We start from the raw sequence: 17,697 nt of genomic DNA, 5'->3' as shown, positions 1-17,697 counted from the left end.
TAAAAAAAAAAAAAAAAAAGGTTGCCCCGGGTCTCACCAGCTAGTTTTGTGATTTAAATACAATGTTTTTTAATGATTACATTCTGAAAGTATAGTTAGCACTCAGGGAAAAGACATCATTGCGCAGCCTATGGCGAGAGCACAGCGAATGAAAGTCTGTCCTTGATGCTGAACCTGTGGCAAAGGTGGTACTGAGGGATAGGTGCAGGATTTTCTACTTAATGCAGTACTCACACATTGATGTGAATGCTGAGATATTTGTCACTGTACGTGCACCAAGTAACGCCTGCATAAAACCATTCAGATGCAGGAAAAAATGCTCAACCTCTAAACATCCGAAACCACTATGTGAATTTGGTAGATCAAATGAATACATTAAATTAAATGAAGCTTTAAAAAAGAGAACACATCATGAATGGAAGTCTGATATCCGTTGTCTTAATGTTTTAGCTTTTTGCCAGCAATGTCAGGTGGATGAGTGATATATTTTGCTTTTAGTTGCTTAGTGCCCAAGTATGCTCACAAGAGTGCTGCTTACTGTTTGGTGCTGGGAATTTAGTGTGCAGAAAACAGTATCCTGCTCTCACAGCAGACAAGCTTCTTTAGTGTGAACCTGGACTGTCACATAGGAATATTGATTTGATTAAAACCTTATGTATATCCCATGTATATCTCATGCACATATCTTTCTACGTAGCACTTTTAATTCTTATCCCTACTTTTATTTTTTTTCATGTCTATTTAAGTGCTATTTATGACACTATGTTTGCACTGAAGCACCGCAGCAATTTCCTAATGTTGTAAACCTGCTCAACATTTGGCAATAAACCCCTTTCTGATTCTGATTCTGATGTAAAAACAAATAATGACTGTATTTATTCAGGGTCATCTTAGGTTTAAGCACAGATAGACACAAAAGTCATTATGTCATCAAGAAACAACCCTTGAAGAGGCTTTGGTAGTGTATAATTTTATTGATATTTTATTTTGTGATTCACAGCTAGCTGGAAGCTGGATTAAAACCAACATATTTATAGATTTAATAAAGTGTCTCCATAGTGTAGTCCTGTACATAGGGCGGTCACAAAGGGCATCTGGTATACAAATCAGCCATATCAGGAATATGCAATGCTACCTGCAGTACCTGAAAGTTGCCTTTATTTCTTTATTAATTCCAGTGAAAAACTAAGTACACCCTTACCCTTGCCAGGTGCCACTAATCAATCCAGTTGATTACATGATCATCAATAAGTGAGCCCCTCTGTAAAAGCACAAGCACTACAGTCTTCCCGGGAGTCAAGATCCCACTAAATTCAGTGTGAGGCCATCTGCGTGACAACTAAAGTTTGTTTGAAACTGGGTCATGCAACAGGACAATGATCCCAAGCACAGCAGCAAAACAACTGAAAAAAAAATGGCCCAATCAAAGTCTAGACCTCAACCCAACTGAAATGCTGAGGCAAGACCTTAAGATAGCTGTGCATAAATCAAGCAACACTGCAAAGACAAGCGGGACAGATTTCCTCCACAATGATGTGAGACTGATGAAATCCTACAGAAAAGAATCACTTTATGTTATTGCTGCTAAAGTAGGTTCTAAAAACGATTGAATCGTGGCGTGTACTGTCCTTTACACTTAACTGTATATGAAAGAAAGGGACTCTAACACACGCATCTACTTTTCTTCTATTGTGTGTAATTATTCCTTGCAGTCTTTAACTTGCAACGCTGATGAACATTCAGTTTCCAATGCGTCGAAGACAAAAAATTATTGCATTTGTTCATGGTGGGATGGGATGCGGTGGCGTCACGTTAAATGCAGCACACAGATGTCGCCAACACTGGCGTCCAAACTTGTATGTTCTTTGGTGTGGCACCATTATCCTCTAGGTTTACATCACAGTGGATTCCATGAAACGGGCTTCACTCCAGGTTCGTTTTCATCATCCGTCCTCCAGCGTCCATCATCACCACAGCTGACCATAATGAGGGATTCTCTGAAGAGGGCTTGCTTTTTCATGGAAGTGTCCTCTAGCCGCAGCACCATCAGCCAGCACGACTTCAAATGCTACCAGGGAACGAGGGTATTCTGCCAGGAGGGATTTCTTGTATAACTATGGCGTTGTACATATGGAATGACATTTATCTAGGGGTGGCCAGAGGAGACAGTCATTTGAAATAGAGAGATGAAGAAAAAAAACAATAGCCTTCTTTCTTTTTCTATTTAGAGATTTTCCTTTGTGTTTTTTTCCCCATGTAGGATGATTTAAAGTTAATCTGATGTATGCAGGTGTGCATATGTGCATGTAAAAATGTAGCTGACAATGCAACGTGTTTTTTTTCCAGCGTTGGAGGATTACAAACATTCCCAAGTAGATTGTGTTTGTCCACTCCTCTCTTTCTCCCGAGTGGATGTTCTGCCATTACTGCTGGTTTGAAGGCAGCGCCGCTCACTTGCAGATTGCATGGCTTTAGCGATGACAGGCTGATCATGTCTGACACTGTCGTAATGTGTTATAAATATGCAGCTGCATGTTCATCACCGCTTACTGTTTGCGGTTGTCTGTGTGCATGTTGGCGAGATGAAGAGAGATGAATGTCAAATCTGCGATGACAGCAATTGCACGCAAACATCTGTTTGTGCTTGTAATTAAGTGCAAGGAGAAAGTTGTGGTTCAACAAAACGAAAATGAGAAGACACTGGTTTTTTCAAGCACTTTCGTTACGCTGGTTCCACAGGTGTTTCTCTGCTTTATACACCGGTGGTGATTTAAAAGCCAAGCCAGGCTACCAAACACCAAACACTGTGTCTTAAATAGGGAAATCATTTGCTAGGTGAGTACTTTATGCTCAAAGTGATTTGCATTTTCTTTTTTTAATTTGCCTCAGATATATTCCTTTAAAAATACAACAAAACAAAAAAAAACCTGATGAATAACAGACGGGATAAATAGAATACATACATGGCAGTCGGATAATGGACTCAATCCACCAATAACTCATCAGCCGTCCTGGGGAAAATCAGCTTGACGTGAAGAGTGTATTCTAATTCCCATGCTGATTGTTATTACCGTGATCTCGGTGACTGCAGAATGGAAGCCTTCTCTGTCATTAAAGATGATCACACTGTTAACAGTAAGTTGTGTGGTGGCGTTTCCATCCTGCCTGGATTGTGATGACATTATTTTGAAGGGTTCACCACAGATTCCAAGTCTGAACAACAAAGATCCTTTTTTAGAGGTCACCTATTCAGTCTCTTTAATACTTTACTAGTCTTTACTCTCTCTCTTGCTCTAGTGTAGTAGTCTCATTACTGCTGCACTATTGTGCGTGTAGTAAAGAGATGCGTGCAGAGCGTGGGCTTGGGTTTTGTTTGAACATTGGGGGAGGTCTGGTAGTCCTACAGGAATCACCAAACACTTAGTTTCCTGCTTTCTGGTGAATCTATATGCACCAGTTTTGCCCTTGGCATCTATTTAAAGTGAAACTTATTATGTTTCAGGAACCAGGTAATAAATAAATGATGCTATAATGCTTCTTGGTATTCTGCACTACTTTCAATATCCATCTCTAGATCGACTTTTCTTATCATCCACGCTACCTCGGCAGGCACACAGGCACGATTTATCCTTTTGTCCCTATTGTAGGATCTTTACCTTACAATACAAAGCGCCCTGAGTTGACTGTTGCCTGGATTTGGCGCTATATAAATCCAATTAAAGTGAACTGAATTGAACTGAATTGGTTGTGTTGACGTAAATAACCTTTCCCCACCTGTTCGCATCAGTGACAAATGCTACTTTTTTGATTGTGTGACTTACTGCACATTGGAAACATAAAAAAAGTTTTGGGTTGTCTTGTTTTTTTATTCATATCTGTCTGTAAAAAGATACCTCTATGGTCCAGTGCCCCTAATGTACCCTTTGAATTGATTTTCCAGTGAAATCAGCAGCAAAGCTTAACATAATGAATAGCATGTATAAAAAAAGAATTACACATTTTAGTCTAAAAAAGGATGTAAATGAGACAAAATCGAAATTTAAAGCATGAATTTATTCCCGATGACGTGTCTGGAAGGGCTCCTAAGTAGATATATGAAACGATGTATCCCCCTTCACTGTATATTACACGATCTGTCACAAATGGCATGATGGTTGGTCACATATCATGCCACGAGTACCTATTATAAGAGATTTGTGACAGAAAAAAGTATATTGACAGCTCAATACTGTCTTTATGAGGTTAGATTACAGAGTTAAAAGGGGGAGCAGAGAAAATACTATAACTCCAACAAGGCGTTTCAACTGCAACTGCCACAGACTGGACGCGTTCTGGCATATCGCCATCATTTTTCTTTATAGTGTCTGTTTCTTTCGATTTGAGTGTCCAGAGGAGTGTCCGAGCCCGGCGCACACACGCTGTGCAGAGGCTTCTCCTGTGTCTTTAACGCAGAGACGGAGGTAAGCAGGCGAGGAGGAGCTCCCACCACACGCTCGTCCGCGTAAGCGGGAGGCTGTTAGACGCACTTGGATTACCGGGCAGTCAACTGTCACCGCATCAGACCGGCGTCCTGCTCCACACTCCTCTCCCGCGCGCACCGCAGATCATTAATTCTTCTCATAATTAAAAGGTAGACATGTGGGGAAAGCTGTAGAAGCATTTGATTGATTTTATAATGGCTTTTATATCCGTGGATCTGAAAAAAACAAGTTTTTATTGGCGCTGCGTTAAATAGGAGCGCAAAAAGCTGGGAGTCATTCTCGGTGGAAGGACTTCTCTGAGAAAGACGTTTGTGATTCTCCTCAGCATCTTATTGTGTCACTCGGGCTGCAGCCTCAAGTCAGTTGAAGTGAGGTAAGTCACGGACAGATTTTTTTCTTCTATAACTTTTTTGTTTTTCTCAACTTGTTCTCCAAAAAAAGCGCAAAGGTTGGTGAGGATAATAGAGGATGGTGCTTGGGTTTAGTCACTCAGTTTACCCGCGGGGTTTGGGGACTAATTTAAGCCCCATTTTAATTGTACTGATGAGGAATCTTTGCTTGGCGGTTTATGTCATATGAACTGGATTTGCATTGCGTGCTCCTAAGGTTAATGTTATAAATGCATTTTTAGCATATTGGCTGTGGGGGAAATGTTTACATCTTAATAATAATAATAATAATAATAATAATAATAATAATAATAATAATAATAATAAATAAATAAAAAGATTAGATGAGAATAATTTTAATGAGTGAATAAATAAAAATATTGCAAAATGTTTTGCGCACTTGCTCCTTTCTCTATTAAACGGTTGAAAAATTCAATAAAAGAGAGAAAAGAGTCTTTATCAGCTATGATAGCCTCTTGTAAGGATTTCATGCATTTCCCATGAAGAAAAGCCTGGGCTTCCCCAGCTTAAATCCTAAATTAATATGCCACAAAAATACCACAACAAACTTCTTCAGATTGTACGCTCTCTGGTGACTCATTGGAAATATGTAAATGGATTTTCATTGCTTAACTACAAACTGCGTACATAAGGCAGCTCCTCCCGACGTGTCTTCCTATTTGCAGCCAGATATATGTGACGAAGTGTTTTGCAGACGGATCTTTTTACGTCAGACACGCACTTTTATACATCCACACTCGCGCGACACCGCCGTGTATCCATACAGGATCCCGCTTCTCTTCAGAGAAATTAACTGAGCCAAAATGGTGAGGCATCTGGTACGTTCCCCACAGCAGCACAATGAACCCACTTGTGAATATACACTGTAACGAGCATTAAAAAGTAACACTTATCCGAAGAGGAAATAAGAAACACTTGGTGCATTAACCGCACCAAGAGACCACAGTGTCTATATTTTTACTTTCAGACAGGACTGCTGACTGTGAGTTATATTTTCATGAAGCAATTCCACCCAAGGCTTCCTTCTTCTCATCTGTCCTCCTGTGAAAATGTTACACGCTACTAAAAAACCCCAAAAACATTTCCCTTCATATTGATTATATTAGCACATTCATGAAGGGGGCAAAATAGGCATTCCTTCACGGACCCAACAGGCCACAAGTCCCGTTCAAAAATGAAGTCGAAGTCGCTACTGAACGCTTCCAACAGTGGCAGCAAAAGCGCAGAAACTCAAGTGGCTGTGTGAGGATGTCTGCAGTTATATTGAGAGTCTTCTTCTGGGGATTCCTTTCTGTTTTCGTAACCGTGATTGAAGAAAAAGCGTGGGTTTTTATTAGAGGCGATGCTGAGTGGCTTCAATGAGTTGATGTGTGAGTTTCTCAGCATATACACCTGTGACACACACACGCACACACACGCACACTGCGCAGTACAGAGGAAGACAAGAATAGCAACAAACACAGACGGCCCGAATGAGAGAGACAGCAGTGAAGAGATACGTGCAGACAGGCAGGCTGAGATATGTGGTGCCCTGCAGTGAATTAGGCTGGGTTGGAAATGTGTCTGGCTTCTTTCTGAGCAACTGAGATAAGTTCTTTATTCATCATTCCGCACGCTGCCTGTCTGTCCCGTCTATCTGTCCTGTCTGTGTGGTTGGAGACAGACAGGCAGGCAAGCAAGCGCCAAATTTGCTTGTTTGTGCGGCCCCGTTTGAAGGGACTGAAGTAAAAGGTCTGGAAGCAAGAGCGAGGTGCTGTGCATGAAAGGATGAAAACGCAAGGATGGCCTTTGGAAGGACTGTGGATTCAGTGCTTTATTTTAGTGATCTTAAACTTTTTTTTTTGGCTACAGGTTTGTAAAGATTTACACCTAAACGTAAACGGATGGATGCACGGAGACTGTGCACATTTTTCAGTTTTTCTGCTTTTGAGGGGAAAACAACGAGTAGCTGTGCTTTCTCTCTCACCTGTTGGTACTTATTAATGTTAATCAACCTAATGCTAACCAAATGCAATTCAGTCACCTTGTCTCCCCATCTGAGCATCAATAGACTTGATTGTGAACAGCCAAACACTCAGTTAGGGCTCAGAGTGAGTTACAATTATTCTAGTCCAGAGCTGTTAGGATGAATCTCCCTCCTCCGCTGCCGCCCCTGTGACCCCGTGCTTCAACCAGTTGGAAGTTGTGGACAATTTTGCTGTCATGCAATTAACTACTTAATCAGGTGATGCTCAGAGAAACTGCATAATTGGGATGAAGTGTCACCCATTACAATTTAGACTTCCCATCAAAGTCGATCCAAGGGTGTGGTTTAACCTTTTAATGACACAAGTGTAACTTGTGTGTAATGCTGCTGGGGTTTCATTTTTCAGCACATGGCTGGCTCTGTGCAAAATGATTAAGGCATTTGAGGTACTAAAGTTGACTTAGGTGAACCATTGGCAAAGCTGGACGGGTTGTGTGATGTGATTAAAGTGTCACAATATGTGCTGCACAGCTGCAGCTCTTCCCATTTTTCATGTTGCTCCACACTCAGCTCTCTGTATGAGTCTGATATGAACTTTATTCAGGCAAATGTTGTTGATCTGCTGTTGTAAAATTTAATTTTGCAGTCATCTGTTTCAGTTATCTCCACCCCATTAAGCTGTTTATAAGTCCAGGTGGCTGGATCAGTAGTTTTAGCATAACAAAAGCTCAGAGCATTTGCATGCATGTGATTTGAGAATGAACTCAGTGAAATTCCAAGAAAAGTGATGGGCATGAGAGAGGAAAAGGTTTATGCTTCAGCTCGGTTTTTGACGAAATATGAACCATGCAATAGTGTCGCTTCTACAACACTTCATGTGCTGAACAGCTGAAGTAGAATCAATAGGTGGTGCTAGAATAGAGCAAATAGCTGATGACTTAGTAAACAGAGGTTTGTACATGGCAAGTGTAGTGTGTGCGTGTGTATTTGTGACAAAGACAGATACATGGTTATATCCACTTATGGAGGCTTTTGTGTCTTCTCTGGCCAGTGATGTGTTCTGCTCCTATAACACCTGAATTCAATTTGCAGCACTGCCACTCAAGACTACAAGACTACAGCTGGATGGCTGGTGTCAAATGTGCTCCATTATTACCTAAACCGATGGACTGTCCCTTAACTGAAATCATAAAAGTATGTTTAGCAAAGCCAAAGGGTTTGCAGTTCACACACACACACACACACACACACACACACACACACACACACACACACACACACACACACACACACACACACACACACACACACATATATAAGAGGCCATTTAACTTGCAGACAGCTCTTAAATGGTACGGTAGCTCATTATCAAATAGCTGTTAGCTGGTGCTAATGACTGGTTAAAGCGCCTTACAGCTATTAATTTGGGCTTGCAGATGCAAATTCAGTGCTCAAAAAGGCGTCCAAGTTTCCTCCATGCTGCCTGTGACCAGTAAATACCTCCAAACAACAATTAACAATGCTGAAAGCTTCTAGGGAACTCATTTGATCTGAACTTTGTTATTAATAACTGAACACAAAGCTTTTATTCTGAGGGAAACCATAAGGTCAGACAGTACAGTGTATAAACAGTGTATGATGTGATTAAGTATTTTACATGAAAATGAGCTTGACCCTTCTCTGTGTTTCTGGATCAGTTTGACAATAAATGGATCAAATATGACTTTTCATATATAATTAGTATGCTAATATCCATAATCTTTTGTTTTCTACTGTCTTCAGAAAAAAAATGACACACTGTCCTCTATCCTCTTATCAAACTGGTATCTGCTGTTCACTTGCTAAAATGCCATCATTATGCTTGTAACGTCATCTTTTCTCTCCTCCACTTATGTGCTGTCATTTTTGTTCGTGCGTACTTCGAGCTCATTTTATCATCTTTGCCTCAAACCTCCTCCTGTTTCATTTCATTCTTCTCTTTTGCCTTTTCCCATCTTTATCAGAGGCTACGCTGACACGCCAGCCTGCCCCGACTTATTTGATTTCTTTCTTGTCCGTTCTTCATCTCTGTCCTCTGTTGCTGCTCTGTCCTTTAACTCTTTGTCCTTCAAAATGAATTGCATTCTCAAGTCTCCCTTGTCTTTTTCCCATCTCTGCACTCCAACGTCCAAAACCTTTTCTCTCTACCCTTTTACCTTCTCACTTCTGTGTTTGCTTGGAAAATGCATCCTGAGAATTTTCATCGCCTTACTATCAGCCTCTGATATAGTTGAGGAGAAGTAAAGCCACCAAGTGCAAACAAGTAGCCATTACTGACACACTCAACACAGTTGGTTTGTCTCTGAGACATAAGACACACTTACTTTTTGCAATCTTTCAAGTCGAACAGAACTCTTCATGATGCGATTTTTGTTTTGTTTTCCTTCACTGGAGATCTTTCTGTCTGTTTACAAGGGAAATGGGTATCCAGATTATCACTCCAGATATGCTCATGCGTTCATTTTTCACAAACACTGACATTTAAAGTGACGCAGTTGAATATTTTTGGGTGCTCTCTAGGGGTGCAACGATACACAAAATTCACGGTTCGGTTCGGTTCGATACTTTGGTGTCACGGTTCGATATTTTTTCGATACAAAAAAATGTTCATGCCTTTTTAATTTGTCATTTATTAAAATTATAAATATATATTTTAACTCAAAAGTACAGTTTTTAAATTTAACCCTAACCCTTGTGCGTGTTTTTTATTTTGACAGCGAATACGCACCTGCGGACCACTTATGTGCAGCCCTGGTTATTTAGCTCGTCATATTGCAGCCACAGAAATTCTTTTGTCCATGAAACCATAAAGCTGCACTTTCTTTTTGCCTTATAGTCTGATTTGTCATAACTTCTCCGTTTTGTGGTAAGCTTTTCTTTGGCTGTCACTTCTTCACCCTGACCTGTCTTATTTGGCTCAGCAGAACTGAAATGCTTTTACACACTCACTCACATAAGCTCAGCGATTCTCTGCGTGATCAACCTCTCACATGTTTAAGCTGCGGGAGATTTCACTTGTCATGTTTGCATAGTAAGCTAACGATTAATAAGACGATGTCAGAGGAATTGGTGCACAAATTATCATCACTCACAGATCAGTACTGTCGCTCTCTATACACAGTTCGCACGATTGCAAAGTGAAAGCAAAAAAACGAGCGCAAATTCAAACGCGACTTCAATATGTCACATATTGACAGTGGCTCACCGATGCCAATGACATAATTACCCAGCTACATTTCTGAAAGAATGCAAAAGCATTGACATATATTTTTCCTACAATAGCCCGACGGGCAGGGCAGAGATAGATTTTGGTAGCCCGACTGAAAAAATCGCTAGCTCCGGGACGTCGGGCTAGCGATATTGCAAGCCCTGTATCTGATTGAGGAATCACTCATCTTTGGAAAAGAGAGTTTATTACAGAGAGATGGCTCTTTCCAAAATAAAAGCTATACTATCCGCTTCTTCTGGGCTATATTCTCAGCAGCATAAGGAGAATCATGTGCTAACAGCTGTCTAAATGACTCGGCTAAAGTTAGTAGCATGCTTGCTTTTTTTGTCTGCTTCCACTTGTCTTTGCACTAGGATGATGTCGGCTTAAATGTGCAGTCATATTCGTCGTGTTCCCACTAGTGCTTTCAGGTTAATCTCGTTGAAATGACCTTAACGCCACAACACGGCAAATCTCCGTTAACGAGCTACCGCCGATCGCTCCGTGCATGGGGCTAGACGGCCAACACGTTAACGAGCTAACTGCGCTAGCACACTAGTTCACACCAATGTAATTGAGCATTGCGTGGCACATCCAACATACTGTTTTACTTTAGTCCATGACTCGCTTACCTTCAGGGTCATACGTCACATGAAAACCAAAATAATTCCAAACGCCAGATCTGAATGAGGGTGGGGGAGGTGCCCTGCGCTCTTCCTTCTGACTATGCTGTCTGTGTTGAGCGCTCAGTGGATCTGCGCTGGACAGTGCAGCCTAGGCGGAGTAGTCGAACACAGATTCACTGAGCGCTCAACACAGACAGCATCGTCAGAAGGAAAATTGATAAAATAAATTACAAATGTTGTATTGTTCGATACATATGCGTACCGAACCGAAAGCACTGTATCGAACGGTTCAATATCGATACGAATATCGTTGCACCCCTAGTGTTCTCATGTAGCAGTGCTGCATCTGCCTGCATATGTGGCTGCAATCTGTCAAGAAAGTGCCATAGACAGCAAGCTTTTTATTAATGAGAATTTGCCCTACATAAAAAGCCTTGAGAAAACATGATAAGGTCATTAAGAAAACAAGCTTGACATTTTAGAAAATATGCATATTAGTAATCTCTTCTAAGGCGGAGATTTATACCACGCTCGAGTTTGAAAAATCAATATGCAGCTAGAACAAGGAGACCTTGAACTTGGATGAAACAGCTAGCATGGGCCTGTGTCAAGATGTAAAAGCGATAACAATCAACCCAGAAACACAGATTTCTTTTTTACTCAAGCATTTGTTAGGTTCAACATTTAGTACAGGATATAACATATTCATTAGCTTTAGAGGTCCTAATAAGGCAGTTTTCCACCTTTGGACAAACCCAAGTTAGCTATTTCCCCCTGTTTCTTGTCTTTTTGGCTATGCTTAGCTCAAAAACGTACATAAATGGTTGTAGCTTAGGGTTAAAATAAGGTTCCAGTTATGACGCAAGCTATGACGCAAGCTATGACGCAAGCTATGACGTAGATCTGACGCAGAAGTATAATTGACGTGTTAGTGTCAGCAGATTAGACATGTGACCTTCACAACTCCAGATAACTGACAACAAGCCAGCTAAACAGCAACAGCTGGCTGTAAGTTAATGTTATGCTAGTTAATGTTAAACTTGAGTATCCTTCAAAAAACACTTTGTCTCTTATAAAAATTACATTTCCACATTGCTTCACTACTGCCTGCTAAAAGCAACTAAGAGGCTAACAGCGGCTATCGGAGCCTAACAGCAGCTACCAGAGGCTAACAGCTAACAGCAGTGAAAACAAACAAGAGGTAAGGTTTCAATGACAAGAGGACTCACATTGGACTCCTTTTATAAAGTTTTATAGCCTCCTCCCCAGTAAATAGATGCGGACACATACTGACATCTGAGGTAAACTGCACCCTGATAGCCTACGCTCGCTACGGATGGACGGTGGCCAGAGTTGTTTGCCCTACGGCAGGGGTTGGCAACCCTGGGCACGCGTGCCACAGCTGGCAAGCGAAGGGTTAACTGATGGCACGAGTCGCATGACAAGCAGTGAATTAATCTGAGAAGGTGCATTAAAAACTAAATGGCCAGGCCAGCGGTGCACATCGCAAATTAGCTCGCATAGACACATTAGTTGTGCCGCTTCTTAATGATGGTATCTTAGCTAACAACCCCAACTACCAGATTCAACTTGTAATTGACTAAAAATAACTTAGCCTACCGGTGAGAGGGACGTTGCCAGCTGGCAGTTTTTTCAAGCGATGTTGAAATTTCCACATTCCGACACTTCAAATGCTTCAGCAGCTGTCCACTCAGCGCAGCATCAGCACCGCGGGAATCACGGATACATCCGCAGACTCAAGACAGATCGAACCAGAAAGCTTTAAATAACTTCATTTTTGAAAAGCCTAAAGTCTAAGGTGTGATCTCGTACTCTGTTTTTATTTTTTGTGTGTTCACTTTAAAATGCAGTTTGAAGTAAAATTACACAAACAGAAAAACATCCCCCTTCGGCGCTTTACAGTCAGTTCAGAGTGAAGAAAGATGGTGACAGATGGGCTGAGCCCAGGATCGCTCTGTCATCTAGGTGACTTAGAGTGCTCTGTATTCCCTCCCTCCATCTGCAGCTCATAATTCACATCTTTAAAGATAACTTTGTGTTTTCATTCCAGCAAAATAAATAAAAATCATGTGTGCATTCCTCCACAGCACGCTCATGAAGTGAGGACCGTTCACAGGAGGTGTCTCCCTCTCGACCCTTGCTTTCCATAAATGTGTTTTTAAAAGAGTTTTTTATTGTTTTACATTTTTATCAACTGTGTCGGGATCAAACTTTAATGGTTACTCACTTCTTACTACTTCTCACCTACTAGTTATTTTTAATGTTACATTCTTTCACACAATTCTGCTCAAATCTTTGATTAAAATCTGGAGATGATGTTAAATTCAATATTTTTGCTAAAGCGGTCCCTTTTTTTCCTTATTCACTATCCTTTACTTAAATATTTAAATCAGCATAGACTCAGATCTATAAGTAGTCAATAACTGAATATCGCAAACTTTGAAAGCCTCATAACCACATTCAGTACAGATCTCCGTAGGATAACTATGCCTTTTGTTCTACGTTGCCACTTGTACCAGTGTGCACAGTGAGGAAACACACAGCAGCTGAGGGCTATGGGAAAGCAATTAAAGAAGTATTTTGCTGCTGGACTTCAGCTGAAAGGCATTAACAACAATTCCCTTCTGGGCAGAGTGTTCCTATTACGGTCTGTTGGGTCAGAGAGTGGGCTGTATCTGGGTGCTACAAACCGTAAGCAGACAGAGAGAGACAATGTGAGAGGGATGGGTGCTGTTATTGTGAGTGCACAATTTAGTCAGCAGGATTTTTAAAATAGAAGCGGCGGCTCTCCAACGGTCCTTCAATATTTTGACCTGAGGGTAAAAATGTAAAAGAAATGAAAAGAGGAGGTAATAAAAGGAGTAATGGGAGAGAGATGAGTAGGGTAAATGAGCAACCATTACAGTACAAATTCAATTAACGTTAGGAGCAATGAGAGACTAAATGAAAGAGCCCAATGACAAAGAAGACAAAGTATGAAGCAGCGAGTGTGATCAGAGAGGTTTTGAAGATCAGAGCGATTGCGCTGCAAATCGCTTCCTCTTTACACAACAAGTCCCTAAAGCCTCATCCTGAAGCCCTCTCAGGCCCCAAAAGAGTCAGCCAGGACTACTTCTCCACCTTGCTATTACTGTACGAGCACCAAGAGTTCTTCATGGCAATATAATCATAGTGTGCGGCTTCTAGCCTATCAGTGGAGTTTGTGAATGTCACACATGGAGGTCAAGGAGGCAGAGAGGACAGCAGTGTGCGATAACGGAGAGAACATCACTTCTGAAGCTGAAAACAGAGGCAGGGAATAGTATGTGCAACTTAAGAAACATCGTTCTGCTTCTGAACAACACCAAACTTGAATTCAACTTAAAACTGCAGCACCACCAAGATTTCCACAGAAAATTGCCGCACAGACCAAAAGAAGAAATGCGTTAGGGGAAAAGAGAAAATCGTTGGCTACAGCCTCCAAAGTGTGCATAACTGCTGTCTCTTGGTGCCACCAATCAATCACAGAAGCCTTAATAGAGGGTGATTACACCTAGCATTATAGCCAGTCCTGAGAGTCATAGAGCGCGTGAGCCAAAATGAGAAAGAAAAAGAGTTGAATAGCAAAGGAAATTACTGAATGGTCTGGTAGTCTAGGGATATTGTAATAAGTCAGAATTACCAGTGTCTCACAGCACACATAGAGCAGCCCAAGGAAGGAAAAAACAAGCTACATTAATAGCTGCCAACCCCATTTGGCTTTGCTTTCAGTCTAGATATTTCTTTGGGCCTTGAAATTATTTTTTTTTATCATTTATTATCTTGTTGTTTACAATGACTGGAGGTTTTTTTTTATAGTTGTTGTTTTATATGTATACTGCATATACTCTACAAATAACACTTAAAGTAACTACTTATTCATCCCTAAAGCTTTGCACTATGCACGATTGCACCATAAATATAAATATGTTATATTGTTGTTATGTTGCAATTGTGTGTGTCATGTCAGTCAGTGTCTGTTGTCTATTCTGTTACATACAGTGAGCTTAATTCCTTATAAGTCTACACATACTTGGACAATAAAGCTCCTTCTTGAGCCTTCTCTCCATTAATGAGTGGGCTTTAAACATGTCACTTAATTAATCGTAAAAACAACAACAACAAAAAAACCCATCCTCATTATCTTTGTAATGCTCAGTAAATAGTATTAAAGTTACAGTGTGGGATTGGCCTAACTAAGTTCTGTTTTCTTACCCCTCAAGTGCATAAATGCTGTAGGGCAGGGCTCGGCAACTTTTCTGATGACGAGTGCCATCTAAAATTTCCTCAGAAGTCAATGTGCCATATAATTGCATTAGCAATAAATTTAATAACGCTCTATATTAACAGTTACACACTATGTAGAACAACTTTATACAATCATATTTGTTTGCAGATGTTGGCAGGAATCAGCGAATAGTTATCAGCTATTTTGAAATAAAAAAGACCCTTTTTATCCATAACAAGAACTCCATAACAGCAAATGGACTGTACAACAGAAAATGCAGATGCTATCTATGGTCTCCTTACAACAATGATAAGAAAAATAAGCTGTGCCAACATGGCATGTTTGTTAATACAGAGATACACATGTTTACGTGATCTCTGGTCTCCCACTCAGAGACACAGGTTTACGAGTGTCCAGCATTCAGACGGCTACCTGAGGACACTCTTCGTGTGAGAGAAAATCTGCTCAGACAGATATGTAGAGCCAAATACTCTCAATAAGGCCTCTGCAATGTTCTGAAGACAGTTAAACTTGTCAGGTAGTGATGTCCAGCAGGTGAAAATGCAAGCGCCATGAACACGCACAGCTGTGGATTCCAGCAGCGTTCGTAGTTCTGCAAACTTTGACCCCCACAAAGTCGAGGTTTTCAGTTCAATCAGCTGCATTTTGTTGTCGCATTAACTGGCATTAACTCAGCCAGTTAATGCGAGACAAATCCAGCTGCTCATTAATAACAAGAGTTGGAGGGGAAAATTCCTGCATCCCAGCGAGGCCTAGTTTTTATGGCGTAAAGATGGAATGCGTTCACTAATCTTTAGAAGACTGCATGGGATAATAATTCAACAAGTATAAAAACCAAATGTGTCTCCATATAAAAATGTAGGGGAGTTTGTCATCTGCTGTACATTATTTAAATGTAAAACATTCATAAAAGCACCAAAAATGTAACCAAAAGCATTGAATCGCCGTCGTGTGTAGGTGGCACTGCTACAGAAATAGACATGATTTTGCTGTTGAAATCACTGCAGGGGTTTGGGGAGAACATCCACAAATGCGAGAGGGGCTTGGATCTAAATGTCAGCCACATATACATTTTTTGTTGCACATTTAAAATGTACAGTTGTATGTGTGTATGCTTCACGACAAGCTATTCATGTGATTGAAATATTTCTATGCTATCTTTCCCAGTCCTACTTTTGACCTAATATTTCATGATAGTATTATAAAAAATATATTTTGATTTTACTGGAATGATTTAGCTCGATTACTAACCAGAGCAGTATAATAAGGTTATTTTGCATTTTAAGTAACAACTCTTTTGTTTGTTTGTAACATTTATGTAAAATCTTTTTACCCTTGTATTTATACAGTGTATTATATTTTCCATGAATGCATAAATGTTAAAACAAACAAACAACGTTTTAATATATGCAGCTTAACAAGAACAAGACTCTAGCTAAAAGGGTAAAATTAAATTTAAGGAATAATGTGCAACTTGTTAAACATTTATATGTCAGCTAAGATGAAATTAACCAACTGGGAAACCTTTCACTGAAGAGAAATTACTCAAGTAATTATAAAATGTCCATCAATTTGATTTCAATTAAGGTGAAGATTCTGCAGATTGAGTAGCGCGGTGGAAGCACTTTGCACAAGCGCATCTACATAATGAAACTTCATTTGGATGGTGCTAATGGACTATTATGATACTGACTGTAATAGTAACAGAGCACAACACCGGGCATCTCAATGTACATTCATCCACGGATTAGTTAATAGCAGGCCAATTTGCAGTGTTTTTTGCTGGCCGTACTCTTCCTGGGCTCTAAATGGTTGCCACGAGCATGGCACAGATAATGATAATGGTATCAGAGAGAGGAAATGGGAGACCGGGTGACTCTCTTCACCTCTGCAAACATATGCAAGGTTTTTTGGGGGTTTTGTGTGTGTGTGTGTGTGTGTCTATGGATGAGTGAGTGAGTTAATGCATGAAGCCAGGAGGACATGTGCAGAAGAATACCTTCAGCCGCTGCAGACAAAGAACTTACGCTGTGATAAAACACTCCGACCATTCGCCATTTGAATGCACATGCAGACCAGACAAAAAGAAAAGTCAGAGCTTTTCCACAGAAGCTTTAAAAGATCCTTAGAAGAAAAATGAAAGACAGCTTTAAATAATTACATCGCATTAGTTATTTTTAGAGCAGTGACTTGGAATTAGCCTAGTTTTTAATGTGCACATTTTGCGGCAACCTCTTTTGCACGACAACAGGTTTCCATGATGTATTTATGCTTCTGTTTGTCGAGACAGTGCTCGCATCCATCACTTTGAAGAAACTGTACTCTGATCTCGAGGCATTTTTTCACTCTTTGATACTGTGCACACCTGACAAGATGTCCTCAAAGCAACATGATTGATATATTTGCACCAAGTCCCCCCCACGCACGTCTTCTCTTTTCCACTATCATAGAAATCTGGAAAAATCAAAGCTTTTCAGGCAGCTGAAAACACAGATTCTGAATAGATAACTGTGCTTATCTAGGAACACGAAGTTAAACACAACACAGTTTTAAGAGGCGCTCTGATCTAAGGTTGTATTTTTTTTTTTAAATATTGAGATTATTATAACTATTAGTGGATTATTTTGAAGTCAGTTTTCCTGCTTCTGAAGAAGGACACAGAAGTGTCAGTTTTTCCCT

At 40.4% G+C, this 17,697-nt stretch overlaps 1 protein-coding gene across 1 annotated transcript in view; it reads left to right on the top strand.

Moving 5' to 3' along the window:
- Window positions 1–4,536: 4,536 nt before the first annotated feature.
- Window positions 4,537–17,697, top strand: part of calcr (calcitonin receptor) — a 65,122-nt gene continuing 51,961 nt past the window's right edge. Inside the window, exons 1-2 of the mRNA XM_085396292.1 lie at window positions 4,537–4,630; window positions 4,736–4,854. The gene's annotated coding sequence lies outside the window, so the exon portion shown is untranslated. The remainder of the gene's footprint in view (window positions 4,631–4,735; window positions 4,855–17,697) is intronic.

Source organism: Rhamphochromis longiceps, linkage group LG22 (genome assembly GCF_057381845.1).
Source record: "Rhamphochromis longiceps isolate RC_006_pf linkage group LG22, R_longiceps_female_GT1.1, whole genome shotgun sequence".
Classification (NCBI taxonomy): Eukaryota; Metazoa; Chordata; class Actinopteri; order Cichliformes; family Cichlidae; genus Rhamphochromis; species Rhamphochromis longiceps.
Note: the sequence above shows the minus strand (reverse complement) of the source record. Positions and strands in the feature narration are given on the sequence as shown.